The sequence below is a fragment of the Tursiops truncatus genome, chromosome X (genome assembly GCF_011762595.2).
Source record: "Tursiops truncatus isolate mTurTru1 chromosome X, mTurTru1.mat.Y, whole genome shotgun sequence".
NCBI lineage: Eukaryota > Metazoa > Chordata > Mammalia > Artiodactyla > Delphinidae > Tursiops > Tursiops truncatus.
Window position 1 is genome coordinate 83,634,911 of NC_047055.1, and position 14,925 is coordinate 83,649,835.

General features: G+C 46.3%; 1 protein-coding gene across 4 annotated transcripts in view; it reads left to right on the plus strand.

Annotated features, from left to right (window-relative positions):
• Nucleotides 1-14,925, plus strand: part of IQSEC2 (IQ motif and Sec7 domain ArfGEF 2) — a 76,256-nt gene that overhangs the window by 36,882 nt on the left and 24,449 nt on the right. The gene's annotated exons all lie outside the window — the stretch shown is intronic.

Sequence of the window (14,925 nt, forward strand, 5' to 3'; positions counted from 1 at the left end):
TGAGGAGAGTGACTGGGGGACCAGGCCAGAAGACCAAAGAGGACATTCACAGCCTGTTTGTAGCTTGTCCTTCCTTAAAAATCCTTCTCTAGATACCTTCCCCCCCGAAGTGGGAGTGGTTGGTCCTAGAATATATAACATTTGAGCTGTTTTGTAGGATGAGTAAGAGTTTGTCAGTTGGATAGGATGGGGAAGGGTGTTTAGACAGAGAGAACAATCTGCTTATACTTTTGGGGAAGGAGATTATTTCCAAGTTAATTTGAAAACACATTTTACATTTTCTGATTATAATGCAATGAAATAAAATATTAATAGCAATGGCAAAAAGGCTAGGTCCATTTGAAAGTTTAAAAATACTTGTGTTAAAGAGGAAATAAGAATGGAATTTGTGGACTATTTAGAATAAATGTCAATTGAGAATGTCATAGATCAAAACCTATGGGATATGACCATGGGGGTTCCCAGAAGAAAGTTTGTGGTCTTAAATGCTTTTATTAGAGAACAAGACAGTTTAAATGAACTAATTATTCTGATCAAGAGTCTAGAAAGTTCTAGAAAAAGAACAACCAAAAGAAAGCAGAATCAAGTAATTACTATATATAAAACCAGAAATTAATGAAATAGAAAACAAAAGGTTTGATAAGCTAAGAGGTGTTTTTTAAAAAGACCAGCAAACTAGACAGACCCTCCTCTGGCAGTTATGATTGAGAAAAAGGCAAGAAAACATAAATAAAATAAGGTATGATGAAGGGGATTTAACCACAGATTCAGAGTATATGAAAAAGTCATAAGAAAATGCTTTGTGTAATTTTATACCAATAAATGTGAAAATCTAGATGAGATGGGTGGTTTTCTAGGAAAATATAAATTACCAAAATCACTTAAGGAGTGGCAGAAAACCTGAATAGAATGGAACAGTATAGAAGAAGTTTAAAAGATGGTCAAAGTTTTCTCCTCAGAAATGGTACCAGGCCCAGCTGGTATTATGGAAGTTCAGGTATCATGGAAGTTCTATCCAATATTGAAAGATCAGCTAATAGGAAAAGATGGACAGCTTCCTAGTTCATTCTAGAAGGCTGGTATCACTGGACAGGTTTAGACAAAAAAAAGGAAAACTATAGTCTAACCTCACATATTAATAGAGCAACACATGTTTTAAATTACAGATTCTCCAACTGAATCCATCAGTATATTAAAAGAAGACTGTATCGTGACAAGTGAAGGTTTGTCCCAGGAGTGCAGGGATTGTTCAACATTAGGGAAGCTGTTATTGTAATTGATTATGCTAATAGTTTTACAATCTTTTTACTCTATCTCCATAAATGCTGAAAAAATAATCTGACAAAATCACACATCCATTCTTGATTTAAAAACCCTTAGTGCCTTAGTTATCTCTTGCTGCATTGGGGTAATTTGTTAAACAGCAATAGATAACTAGTACAGTAAACTAGGAATGAATGAAAACCTCCTTAACTTGGAAAGAATTTTTATCAGAAACCAAAAACAATCATCAAATGTAACAATGACGTGCTAGATAAATTTCCATTCAATTTGGGAACAAAATAAGGATGACTACTATCACTGTCACTAACCAGTGTTTTCTGGAAGTTTTAATCATTGGGATTAAAAAAAGAAATAAGTGGTATAAATATCAGAAATAGAGTCAGAATTAGCATTATTTGAAGATGATATAGTTGTCTACTTAGATAATCAAAGAGAATAAAAGGAAAAATTATTAGAACTAATAAGAAAATTCAGTGAGATGGGTAGATACAAGATAAATATACACCCAAACCATCAACTTCTCTAAATACCATCAATAACTAATTAGAAGACATAATAGAAAAAGATTCCCATTCACAATAGCAAAAAAAAAAGATAAAATTCCTACGAATTTATAAGAAATTTAAAATACTTCTCTGTAGAAAACTAAAATTTCGTCAAAGGCTATAAGAGTTGAATAAATCACGAGTCATATCCTATTCTTGGATGGGAAGAATTCAATATGGTTTAAAATGACATTTTACCCCAATTTGATCAAAAGATTCAATGTATTTCTCATTAAAATTTCAGTGGTATTTTCTTTGGGAATTGTGCAATTGGATTTTAAAGTTCATTTGGAAGAGTAAATGCCCATGAATTACTAAGAAAATTTTGAAAAAGAAGAACAATGAGGGGGGACTTGCCCCGTTAGATATAAAAACTTACCATAAATCTACAGAAATTACAAATATTATATCATCACAGAAATAGAGGAATACATAAATGGAACAAAATAGAGAATTTAGAAACAAACCCATATATTCATATGGGAATTTAATTTGTGACAAAGAATGCATTTCAGATCAGTGGGAAGTCAGTAAATAGGATGGGACTATTAGCTACCATTTGGAAAAAATTTAAGTTAAATCCCTACCTTGTACAAAAACAAATGCAAAAAATAAAGCTGTAAAAGTACCAGAGGAAAATCCAGAATATTTTTATAACAGGGTGGAGAAGCCTTTCTGATCAGGGTTTAAGAACTCAGGAGCCATAAAGTAAAGAGCAATAATTTCAACTACATTAAAGTTAAGAACTTCTGTGTGGAGAAAGATACTATACACAAAGTTAAAACAGAAACAAGGCTAGAAGAAAGTATTTGCTACATAGACATCTGTCTATATCGTCTCCTGGAAATCAATAAGAAAAAGGTGCCCTACCCATTTAAAGTGGAGAAATAACGTGATTTGACAATTCAGAGAAGAAGTAGACAGCTAATGAATGAGAAAGGATGTTCAACCTTACAGATAGCCAAAGAAATGTAACTAAAACAACAGCGAAGTACTAATTTTAAAGTACCAAAATTTAAAAGATTGAAAGGGTTGTGAGGAAACAGAATCTCTCATATTCCTTGATAAGAGTACGAATTGGTTTCATTTTATTATGGGACCAGTTTGTTAGCTGCCCCCAGAAACTTAAATGTGCATATACTTCCAAGCTGAGAACTATGTCTTAGAGTTAGGTTTCTCTAGAGTTTTACTACTAGGTAGACCCCAATTTGGCCAGCCAGAAGCCTTTTCTAAAATACCCCAACCCCAACTGCAAACATAAGCCATACTGTGCAACTCTATCACACGCCCTTTTGTAGGGTAGCATTCTCAACCAACTCTTAATGAAAAGGTTGCATGATATATGCTTCTTAAATAAAGACAGGATTATATGAGTAGGAATAATCTTATTTTTAGCCAGTTTATAAAAATGTTAAAGCCACGGAAATAACTTTTATCTACATTTTAAACAAAATGTTCATTCCCTTTGCTCAGCAATTCAACTTTTAGGAATCCTTCAAAACTACTTTCAGACACATGCAAAGATGTTCACTGCAGCATTGTTTATAATAGCAAGCAATTAAAACAACCTACATGTCCATCAGTAGGAAACAGCTTTTCCTTCATGATCCATCCATACTCTGTAGCAGATCAAAAGAAAAAGATATATCTCTAGATACTCACCTGGAAAGACCTCTAAGACTTATTGTTATATGAAAAAAGCAAATTGCAGAACAGGGCTTATAGTATGATCCCATTTTTGTAAGGAAAAGAAAACCCCCATAACAACAATGAAAAAAATGTTATACATACCCTGTCACAACTTTAAAATTACTGGTCTTTTTTCTTGGTCCCACTTCCTTGCCTTTACTAACTTGTTTCCTTCCTCCTCTATACCTTTTTCCTGTATCCACCTGTTGTTTTTCCTTTTAATAACTTGCTCAAATACCACCTGATTCATTCAGCAAGCATTTGTTCTGCCTGCTCTCAGTTAGGCCTTGTGTTGAACCTTGGTGGTATATGGGAATGAGCTGTATCTGGTCCTACAGTCAGGGAGCTCAAGTCTGGAAGGGAGAGAGAGACACATAGACAATGACTGCATAGTGTGGTTTGGGATAGAACAGAAGTAGGCCCAGAGGGCTGCCAGAGGAGGGGTACCTAACCCCACCTGTCCCCTACAGGAGGGGACATGTGTACTAAGTCTTGAAAAAATAATAGCTTTCCTTTATCCCCCAATCCTGCCGGAAATGGTTGCCTACTTTTTGGCTCTTCAAGCAGGATGACCTAATGGGGGAAAATAGTTGGGTCAGTATCTTTATTCAAGTCCAAATTCGGCTACTTCCAAGCTTGACTTTCGGCAAGCCTCTGAACTTCTATTTCCTCATCTGTGGAATGAGGACAATGCCTATTTACCTCTCAGGGCTGATTTTGGGATTGGAGAAGGTACATGTAAAACTCCTGGATGACTATCAACTGTTGAAGGGCAGGGACTACCCATGTCTTGTTTTCCTCGTAGCTAATATGTAGCCTTGGATTGGATAGGATCTAAAAGCTGTACGTGTCTAGGGATGGTTCTGGAACAAAGGATGCGCCTGACCATAGTGGGGCTTTGGGATGAGGAGGCTGAGAGTAGTACATGGGATGGAGGGGATCGCACCGTAAGAAGAGAGAGCCAGGGAATTCGCTGGCAGTCCAGTGGTTAGGACTTGGTGCTTTCACTGCTGGGGCCCGCGTTCAGTCCCTGGTCCGGGAACTAAGATCCTGCAAGCCTCGCAGCATGGCCAAAAGAAAAAAGAGAGAGAGAGAGAGAGAGAGAGAGCCAGGTCCCTGGTGTTGACATGAAGGTGACACAGGAGGGAAAATAAGAGTAGGCGGCCCTGGGAAATGGAGCCCAGAGGGCATTCTGACCCTGGTTCTTGGTCCTATTCTGCTACTGATACCATCTCCTAATCTCACAGTGCAGGGCAGGGAAGCATGGTGGACCAATACTTGCATTGGTGTCAACATGTCTCAATTCAATCCCACCTCTGTCACTCACTAACTGGGTGACCTTAAACAACTCACTTCACATCTCTGAGCCTAGTTCCTTATCTGTTAAAAAGAATACCAACATCATGGGGTTTATTTATTGAGGAGTAGAAGAGATCATAAATAGTATTCATGTTGTTGAGTGCCTGGCACATAATGAGTACTCAAAACAGGGTAGCTGTTATTAGTGTTTGTTTCAGTAGACACTTAGGGAGTTCTGCTACGGCAGGGCCTATGCTGGGTAATGGTTCTTGCCTTCCACAAATTCCCAGTCAGCTGGGGAGACTGAGGAGGGCTATGACAGAGGAGAGCACAGGGTGGGGGGGCTGCTGTGGAAGCCCAGTGGAAGAGATCTGGCCCCACCTAGGGCTGGTGCAGGTCAACTCAGCCTAAGAGCTGAGTCTTAGAGGATGAGTCAGAGGCAGTCAGGGGCAGAAGGGTGAAGTATGGCAGAATGTTCCAGGCAGAAGGAACAGCATATGCAAAAGAACCTGGATGTTGTTGGGAAGAGCCAGAGGTTTGTTACGAGCCTGGGTTGCATGGGTCCCAAATGGCTTCAGGTGGCCCATGAACCTCCTGAAATTGAATGCAAAATGTTGTGTGTGTCTAGTTGTGTGCATTTTCTGTTGGGGAGGTGGTTTGTGGCTTTCATTAAATGCCTAAAGGGTTTTGGGTTCCTCCAAAAAAGGTTAAGAACCAATGTTGCTGGTGATGAAGTATCATGTGAATGGATTCTAAATAGGAGAGAAATTTGGTAAAATTTGTGTTTTAGACATATCACATTAGCAATCGGTATGAAAAATGGATCGTATGCATGGAGGCCAGCTGGAAGGCCTACACTGGGATATTGGCATAGAAGAAGTGGCTTGGAGCAGGGCTACTATGTTGCACTATTCCCGTGGGCACCATTCGCAAAGAACCATTTTAATTTCAAATTATGGAATCTAAATTCTTTGAGAGATAGACCCAACAGCAGGTGAGAGAAAGGGAGGAGGCAAGGATGGATCAGTGTTAGCAGAGGGCCAGAGGGACATGAGTCCAGGGTAATAGTGCAGGAGGAGAAGGGAACCTCTGTTAAGGCTCGCCCAGCACCCAAAGTCCGTGGTCTCAGATATAATTACTAACTTCCATCCTACTCCTGGTTCTCGGAGATTCTGAGTGACACTGGAGACACTTATTTCTCTATGTATTTGGGGGAGGAATTACTTCTGGTTTGTGAGTCAGGTATTTTCCTGAAAAAAGTCGTGTTTGAGCCAGTCATCCAGGGTCTGTAAAGATTTTGAGTGGTAGAGATGGGAGAGGATGCTCTGAGAGTGAACACAGAGGCCTGGAGGTGAGAATTGGTAAGGCTGAACACTGATGCGGAGGTTAGACACGCCTCAAACAGCTGTCTGGGGAGCCCAGGGTCCTTTCTCGTGGTAGGCAGCTGGAGAGCCATGAGCAGTTCTTGAGGAGGGAAAGTAACATGATCAAATTAGCATTTTAGAAGGAAGGGAGACTAGGGAGGAGGCTTTTGCAGTAATCCAAGAGAGGTAAGCTGAGGTAGTGGCTGTGGGGATGGAGCAGAGGAGGTGGATTTGAGAGGTGATGGGGTAGAAGAGAGAGCTGGAGTCAGAGAGACTGAATAGATAATGGGGGTGGAAGTGGGGGGTGGAGATGACTGAGGATGGTCACGGTGAGTTGCCCGTGTTCAGGCCTGGCAATGGATTCATTCATTCAACAAATATTTATCGAGTGCTAGACACTGTGCTGGGCATTAAGGATATAGCACTGAGCAAAACAGATGCCTGTCCTGATGGATCTTACGATGGGTGAGACAGATACTAAATAAATAAGCAACTAAATATATAGAATGTGTCTGGTGCCACACCTATCTGGGGGATGATGTTCCAGCGAGTGCAAAGCCCCTGAGGCAAGAGTGTGCTTGTTATGTTTGAGGGACGGCAGGGAGACCAGTACGATTGGAGAAAGAGTGAGCGAGGGGCAAGGGGAGTAGATGATGAGTTAGCAGAGGCCAGATCATGTGTAGTCTTTTAGAGCTATTTAGGGGGTAGAATCAGCAGGATTCAGTGGCTGACTTGGTAAGGGAACAGGAAGAACCTAGGGTGACTTCCAGGTGTGTTTTGGGCTTGGGCCCCTGGGTGGTGGTGCCTTTCACGAAGGTGGGAAATGCAGGAGGACGGGTTTGCAGCGGTAAGATGCTGCATTAGAGGTCCCTGTGAACTCTGAAGGCCCTAAGGGCCATCTTGGTGGAGCTTCCAGCAAGCATTAATTAGGCTTGATGGGTCTGGGACCCAGGAGAGAGATCCATGCTAGAGAGAGAGATGTGGGGTCCTCAGCCATACCTGAAGTTATGGAATGGAATGAGATCACTGACAGAGAGTGTGGAATGAAAGAGAAGAGGACCAGAGCAGAACTGGGGAAGAGGTACTAACGCATAAGGAATGGAGAGAGGAAGAGGAGCTGGGGGTGGTCCGAGAAGTAGGAGGAAAACCAGCAGGGAGTGGGCTCACGGAAGCAGAGGAAGGAAAGAGCCGTCTGCGCACGGGGGGGCTTGTTAAGAGTGGCAAATGTTACAGCTGGGGGAAGTAAGATGAGGGTGGGAGAGAGTCTATTGGCTTTAACCAGTGGGAGGTCCTGGGCGACCTTACTAAGAAGAGTTTCTGTGGCTTGGTGGGCGCACGAGGCAGATTGCAGTGGGTTGAGGAGCCCGTGGGAGGTACTGAAGTGGAGATGGCCAGTGTAGACGAATTTCTCAAGAAGCTTAGCTGTGAAGAGGAGAGAGGGACACTGATTGCTAGAGGGAGATGTGGGGGCAGATCGAGGGTTTTTATTCCCAGATGGGAGAGACTTGAGCTTCTATAAATGTTGGTAGGAAGGAGGCAACAGAGAGGGAGAGGTTGAAATACTGGAGGGAGAGGGGATGATTGTTATGGAGGTGGTAGCAGGGGTGGGCTCCAGAGCCTGGGTGTAGGGACTGGCCTTAAATAGTATAGGGGCCCTCTTTTTCTCACAGGGAAGGAAAGCAGAGATAGTGGTGGTCGGGGGAATTCAAGGGCGTTGAGGGGATTAGTGAAAGAAATGCTTCAGAAAAGTTCAAAGCAACACATGGAGATCCCTGACAAAGAGCACGGATGCTGGAGCTAGGAGGAAGCAAAGAATACTTCTGGTTGGAAGTCAGGGAGGACTTCCTGCAGGAAGCAGCATTTGAGCTGGGTTGTGAAGTTCAGACAGGATTTCAACAGGCAAAGCTCTGTGCAGAAGGAAGAAACAGAGTCAGCAAAGGCATAGAGGCGTGAAAAGGCTGGACGTGCTGATGTAATAACGAACAAGCTAGTTTGATGAAGGCTGGGCGGTATAACATTGATGGCACTGATGCTGACAGTAACAGTAATAGTTACCATGTATGAGGCACCAAACCTACCCTGTGGCAGGTGCCTTACATACTTGAATTCATTTAATCCCCACCACATCCTGCAGAATAGGTATTTCCTCATTTTGCAGATAAGGAAAATAAGTCCTAGAGAGGTGAAGAAATGGACTAAAGGTCACCCAGCTAGTAGGTTGTGGGGCTGATATTTAAACCCAGGTCTGTCTGACTCTAAAGCCTGGGCTTTTTCCACCTGACAGGAAAGGCCAGGTGAGGCCATATGGTGGGGGAGCCTTGAATGCCAAGTAGAGGAATCTGAACTTTATCCAGGAAGCTAAGGGGAGCCAAGGTGGGTGTCTGAGCAGAAGAGATTCACACTCAAAGGTGGGCTTTAGGAAGGCTAATGTGGTCCAAGAGAGTAGGGAGAAGAAATCAGGAGGTGACTGCAGTGTCAGGGTGAAGGGTAGCAGGGGCCTGGCCTGGATAGGAGGGGAGTGAGCAGAGGGACTGGAAGATCATTTGTTCCTCATGACAGCCTTGAGAGGTGTGGAGTTTCCTTCTCCTTTTATAGATGAGGAATGGGAGACTCTGAAAGGAGGAGCTACTTGCCCAGGACTTGAGCACTGGTTCATGTGGTTTTGCTGACTCAGTGACTCTGTGGAACAATGTGTCAGAGGGAGCGCTGAGTATGAGGAGGGTGTGTGTGTGTGTGTGTGTGTGTGTGTGTGTGTGTGTGTCCCCGCGTGCGCACCCCTGCACGCGCTTGTCTGTCAGTTGGACAGCAGTGCCTTCCCTTGCCTTCTCTTTCCTTCCCATGTCTTCCCAATACTCCAGCATCCTGGATTCCATATTTCCTACATCTCCTGAGCCAAGGGGGTCTGGGAGTGGGCTGAGACTGTTTCTTTGGAAATCTCTAGAAGATCAGCCTTTTCACTCCCAAGACACCTGGTCCCACCCCAGCCCTCCTGCCTGTCCATCCACCCCATGAAAATGTAGTCCAGCTCCAGTGACTGCCACATGCAGACTGGCCCCTGGTACTGCTCCGCAGGACCCGAGGAACAGGTGCTTGTTCCTGCAATGTTTCCTCCCCGCCGCTGTGGCGCTTCTGTGTGGGTGCAAACGGCCACCTTGGTAATTAGGTTCAGTTCATGAGCAGTTAACAATAACCGCCACCATGTTCCCATCACTCTTGTTTGCCAGGCATTTGACATGTATTCCAGTCCTTTGAACAATCCTGTGGGGTTGGCATCATAAGCCTCATTTTTACAGATGAGGAAACTGAAGCTCTAAGAGGGGCATTAACATGCCTGGGGCCGCAGCCTAGAAGCACTTGTAGAGCTGGCCTTGGAACCCAGGTCTGTTTGCTTCCAAAGCTGTGGACTTTCCACGCACCATTTCTAAGCATCTCCTACATTCCCGACGCTGAAGCCTTCAGGAAATACAAATCTTTGTCCTTCAAGGGCACAGTGGATTTCTAGAGATAGTACCAAGTTCACCCAAAGGACCTGCTGGGAAGAGTCTGAGACTTGGAGCTCCAAGAACTTCCAGGTTTAAATCCTGACTACCGCTCACCCAGCTGTGTGACCTTGGGCAGATATCTAACCTCTCTGAGCTTGAATTCCCTCATCTTTAAAATGTTGCACAGTTGTTGCAGGGGTTAAATGAGATGATGCATGCAAAGTGCCAGCAGAGAGCTGATTGCTACTATTTATGTTAAAATTAAGGTTGGGCACCTGTCAGGTCAGAAAGGGAGTTTACATACTCTGGGTGTAACCTTAAGCCTGAGCCCAGCCTGAGTGTGGGGGAGGGCCGTTCCAGGAGGGGGACCAGCAACAGGCTGCTTGGAGACTGAGATGGATGTGGCCCCATTGGTCACACTGGCCTCCCCATTCCAACCCCCATCCTAGCCCTACCTCCCTGGTTCCAGCACTTCTTGTGTCTCCCTTGCTCTGCAAACTAATGCCTCTGCCTCTCTCTGTCACCCGCCGCCTGTGGCCTCTACCCTGCCCTTCCTGGCCCCAGGGAAGAGGAGGAGGAGGAGGAGACTGAGGAAGAGGAAGAGGAAGACGCTCATCAGTTCTGCTGTCCGGCCTCCGAGTGCAGTAGTCCCTCCTCTCGGTAACTGAGAGGACAAGGGTCATTTTCTATGCAGAAGCAAAAGCCTTAACCAGCCCCCTGCCCCCTGCCCCCTCGATCCCCCATGGGACCCCGTCCCTGCTTCAGGAACCAGATGGGCAGGCATAGTGCCCCGTCCTCACCCACCCCCTTCTTGGAATTCCCACCCTCACTGCTGTCTCCCCTGGACTCCAGCCCCCAAATTATAAAGGCTGGAGCCCTAGGTCTGACTAAAATGTGGGAGCAGCAGAGCTTGGAGCTTGGAGCTTGAAACCTGGACCCTCCCATACCCGCACCCCACTTCCCAGGCACCCTGGAGCCTGCCACTCCTGGAGAGGTCTCCAAATGACATCCCAAGGACCTACCTCTGTCCTCTGTGAGCACAAACAGAGATGCAGGGTGCCTAGGGCTTAGAGGACCAGACGGGGTCGGGACCCAGCCTGCTCATTCCCTCGCTGTGGCCATTGCTGCCATCTCTTCTACTGCTTGGAGGCCTTGTCCCGTGCCTCCTGCCACTCCCATAGCGCTCTGTAAATATGATCAGGAGGAAAAGGCCTTTCAGAGTGCGTGTCGCTGTGTACAAAAGAATTTCCATCAATAAAAGCTGATCTCTTCTCTCTGTCTGATGTATGTTCCACCCCACCCCACTTCCCTCTCCCCATCCCCACCAGGGTCTTACCTTCTTTCCTATCCAGGGCTGGGAACAGGGGCTGGGAGAGAGAGTAGGGTTTGATTTTATTGTCAACACCCAGAAGGCACTCAATAAATGAATGAATGATGTGGCGCTCTCACCATGTGCAAGCCTAGCGCCTTCTTCAGCCTGAGGTGGTGCGAGCTGGTCAACTTGGACACGTTGCTTGGCCTCCCTGCTACCCAGTTTCCCCATGTGTAAAAGGAGGAGGGAGTCTGGACCAGAGGATCTCCAAGGGCTCCTCCAGCTCTGACATTCTGTGAATCTGAGATGGTACAATTTTAAGAAACTATGATTACATGACTTTAAGAGAGGGTAATTCAGTGACACATTCCATCCAATTCTGTGGTTTCTCTTTCTATGACGCTGTGATTTGGGGATTCTACCATACTGTGGTTTTAAGATTTCATGATTCTACCATTTAGAAAAAATTCTGATGGTGTGATTTTAACATTCTGTGATGTTAATAGTCCTTGATTCTGTACTTTCAAGGTTCTGATTCTACAGCTTTAGGGATCTCTGAGTCTGAGGGAAAGCCACTGCCCCCAGATGCAATAACCCTAAGTATTTCCTGCACCTGCCAAAAGCTAGTTCTAAGAATCCCCAGAGGCTGTTGGCAGGAAGGCAGAAGGTGTCCTCTATGCACTGTAGAACCCACACCTTCCATGATGAGTCTGTGTTAGGAGCAAAGCCAGGAGATTCCCAGGTGGGCTCATACCCCTGCTTTCCCTTTCTGAGCCTTTTTTTTTTTTTTTCATTAGACAAATCTGAGTTTACCTTATGGTTCTGCCACTTACTCTCTGTATAACCTTGAACAAGTATTTTCTTCTCCTTGAGCTTCATTTTCTTCCCAAGTACAGTGAGAATAGATCTACCTCTCTGCGTTGTCATGAAGATTAGCAAGAAAAAGCACAAGGAGCTCAGCATAGGGTCTAGTGCACAGCTGCCAAGTGTGTACTAATTGGAGGCTCTTGTTTTGATTAAGGCCCAGGTGAGAGTCCCTCCTCTCCTTTGTTTCCCCCCTCCCTTCAGCATCCCCATCACATGCCCTGGTAGTTTTCCAGAGGCTCGCCTCACTCTTCACTCGTTGCTTGACTCACTTAGGCACTCAACTCAGCTACTCACTCACTCATTCAAATTCTCATTTATTTCTCCCCTCCCTTCTTCCCTCCCTCTCTCTTCCTCTCTCCTTTATTTACTCTTCCAGAAGGCATTGCTCAAACACCTACTGTGTACAAGGTTTCAAGCTAAATACAGTGAGGGACCGAAAGTAAGACAGTGGCTGTGTTCTCCATAAGTTCTCCATCTATCAGGGGAGATGAGAATTCCTTTGGGAAAGTAGGCAGGGTGTGAAGGGCAGAAGTGATTGAGCAGATATGGCTTCAGTAATGAGCAAAATATGTTCCTGGCCCAAAGAGTAGGGAGATGTCAAGATGAGCTGGGGGTGGTGGTGTCCAAGGATTGCTGGAGGAACAGGGGCAAGAGTAGACGGCCGGGAAGGGTTTGGATAGATGGTTTGAGAGGTGAGGCATTAAGGAGTCAGAGACAGCATGGACCAAAACCTGGTGGAAAGCCCCAGGGGTTGTGTTGGGGAATGATACATACATTGCTTGGTTCAAGCTGGGCGTGTGAGTCTAGGTGACCTGTGGCTGTGGAGGGGGAGACCATTCTACCCTTCATTTGATTGGAGATAGAAACAAGTTAGGGGGCACAGGGGCTCAACGAAAGGTCAGATAGCCATTGTGGGAGCCATGGGGGTGTAGACTCCTGTGTAGGCAACTGAATTGGCTGAGGGCCTGTGCTATGGGAAAGGGGAAGGTTTCTATCTGTTGTGAGGGAAATGTGTGTGCCTGTGCACAGGTGTGCATGAGGCTGGCAGGTGAGAGAAGAGTGAGAGGCTGTGCACTGTTGTGTATCTGAGGGAATGTGATTGTGTGAGGCTGGGTGTGAGGGATTCTGAGTGTGTGAGGTTGATTGTGTGAGGTGGCAACTTTCTGTGCCTGGCAGTCTCTCTGCATGTGCCCCGGTGGAGATAATCACAAGAATGTGTGTCAGTGGCTTTTGAGCATGTGGTGCTGTGGCTTTTAGGGTGACAGTTGTCAGACAGGATGGTCACACAGACACACATGACTGCCACCTGTGGTCTTAGGGGACCAAGGTGGCTGCTGGGCCCTGGCCTGGGCATAGGGAGGGTCCACAGAGGTGAATTATACCAGGCCACTGCCCATGGGAAACGGGAGTAGTGTAGGGAATGGACACTTCAAGAGAGAATCTCAAGTTAGCCGGTGATAAGGACGGCCGGTGACATGAGTGTGCACAAAACATAGAGGGGGGATAACTGACCCTGTCAGGTTCTGTGGGGGGTGGGAGTGAGTCAGAACCAACTTCCCAGGAGGGCTGGCTGGCTCAGGGCGCCACAAGATTCAGAAAAGCTCAGCCAGACCGACAAAGGCTGCAGGTAGAGGGGAGAGGGAGGAAATCCTGGGCAGTAAGAGCCTGGGCGCAGGCGTGGTGCTGTGAATCAGCTTGCCTTGCCTAGAAAGTTCAAGGAGCCTGCTGCCACCAACATCTAGGAGCTTAAAGGTGCCGGGGGGCGGGGGTGGGCACTGGACAGATTCAGCTAAAAAGTTACGCTGGCCTGGAAGATAGGGGATTGGGGTTCTCGTCCTGTGTGACCCTGAGCAAGCAAGTCACTTAGATTTTTTGAGCCTTAATTTGAATCTGTGGAATTAGATGGTTCGAAAAGTCCATCCCAGTTCTGTGGATCTTCTACTCTTGGCCAGCCAAACCAGTGAGTCATTGCTCTCAAAGTCAGGTACTTCTTCCGTCTAACCTCAGTCTTTCCTGCTTCCTCCTGGATCGCTTCCTCACTCACACACTCCACAAATATTTACTCAGCATCTGGCCCTCTGTGTGCCACTGTGGGAAGGCACAGGGAGCTGGAGAATGCAAGGACTCTGCCTCAGAGGGGCTGCTCAGTGCTGGGCTGGTGGGTACAGGCATGAGCGATGATTCGACTCCTGGCACCACCACTGCTGAGCATTGAGACTTTAGGCAAATTACTTCATCTCTCTGTACCTCAGTTTCTTCATCTGTGTTATCCCCTTCAAGGGGAACAACCCAGACCTTGCAGAGTTGCTGGGCCTAGCTAAAAGTACGTCCTCAGTAAATGACAACTATTATATTTAGGGCTGCAAAGGAAGCAGAGCCAGGATTGAAACCCTGATCTGTGTGCTCCCAAGCCTATGTTTGCCTGCTGGGTACCCAATCAGCCCCTCCGATGGCTTCCTCTTCCCCTGCCAGTCCCTGTGCCAAGCCGGGCTGGCCTCAGGTTTGGAGTCTTTGTGGCGCTGGGATTGGACAGCAGAAACAGCTTGTTGAAAAGCTGTCGGGGGAGAGGGAGGTGACTGGAGTCCCTCTGCCCCTCTGCCCCCACCCCCCGCTGGGTCTGGTCTCCTTGCCCAGTCTTCCTCCAGAGCCCAATGCCCCTGGCCTCATCTAGGTGTGCTGACCTCCTTGTCTTGTTTTCTTGTCTCACTTCCGGTCCCCCCCACCCCGCTTTCAGCCCAAGTTGTCATGGGGATAGTCCTCAGCATCCCTAGCTTCCTCTTGCCCTCATCTTATGGTATCCATAGCAACAGCCCCCATTCATTTCCATGGCAACTGCATCCTGATCCCATCCCCTGCTGGCTGCCTGGCTCCGGTCAGTGCCAATAAAGGGAAGGAGAGAGAGATACCTCCCATTAATAGCAGCAGCCAGAGTGGGTCAGTGCCCCCGCCAAGGGCAGGCCACCCCAAATCCCTACTGCCCGTTCTGCCCCGCTTCTCCCCATCGTAATGCCTTGGCTCACAAGGTCCCTCACTCCTTCTCTCTACCAACTCCTCCTAGGAAAGGCCCTATTCAATAGCTCCCC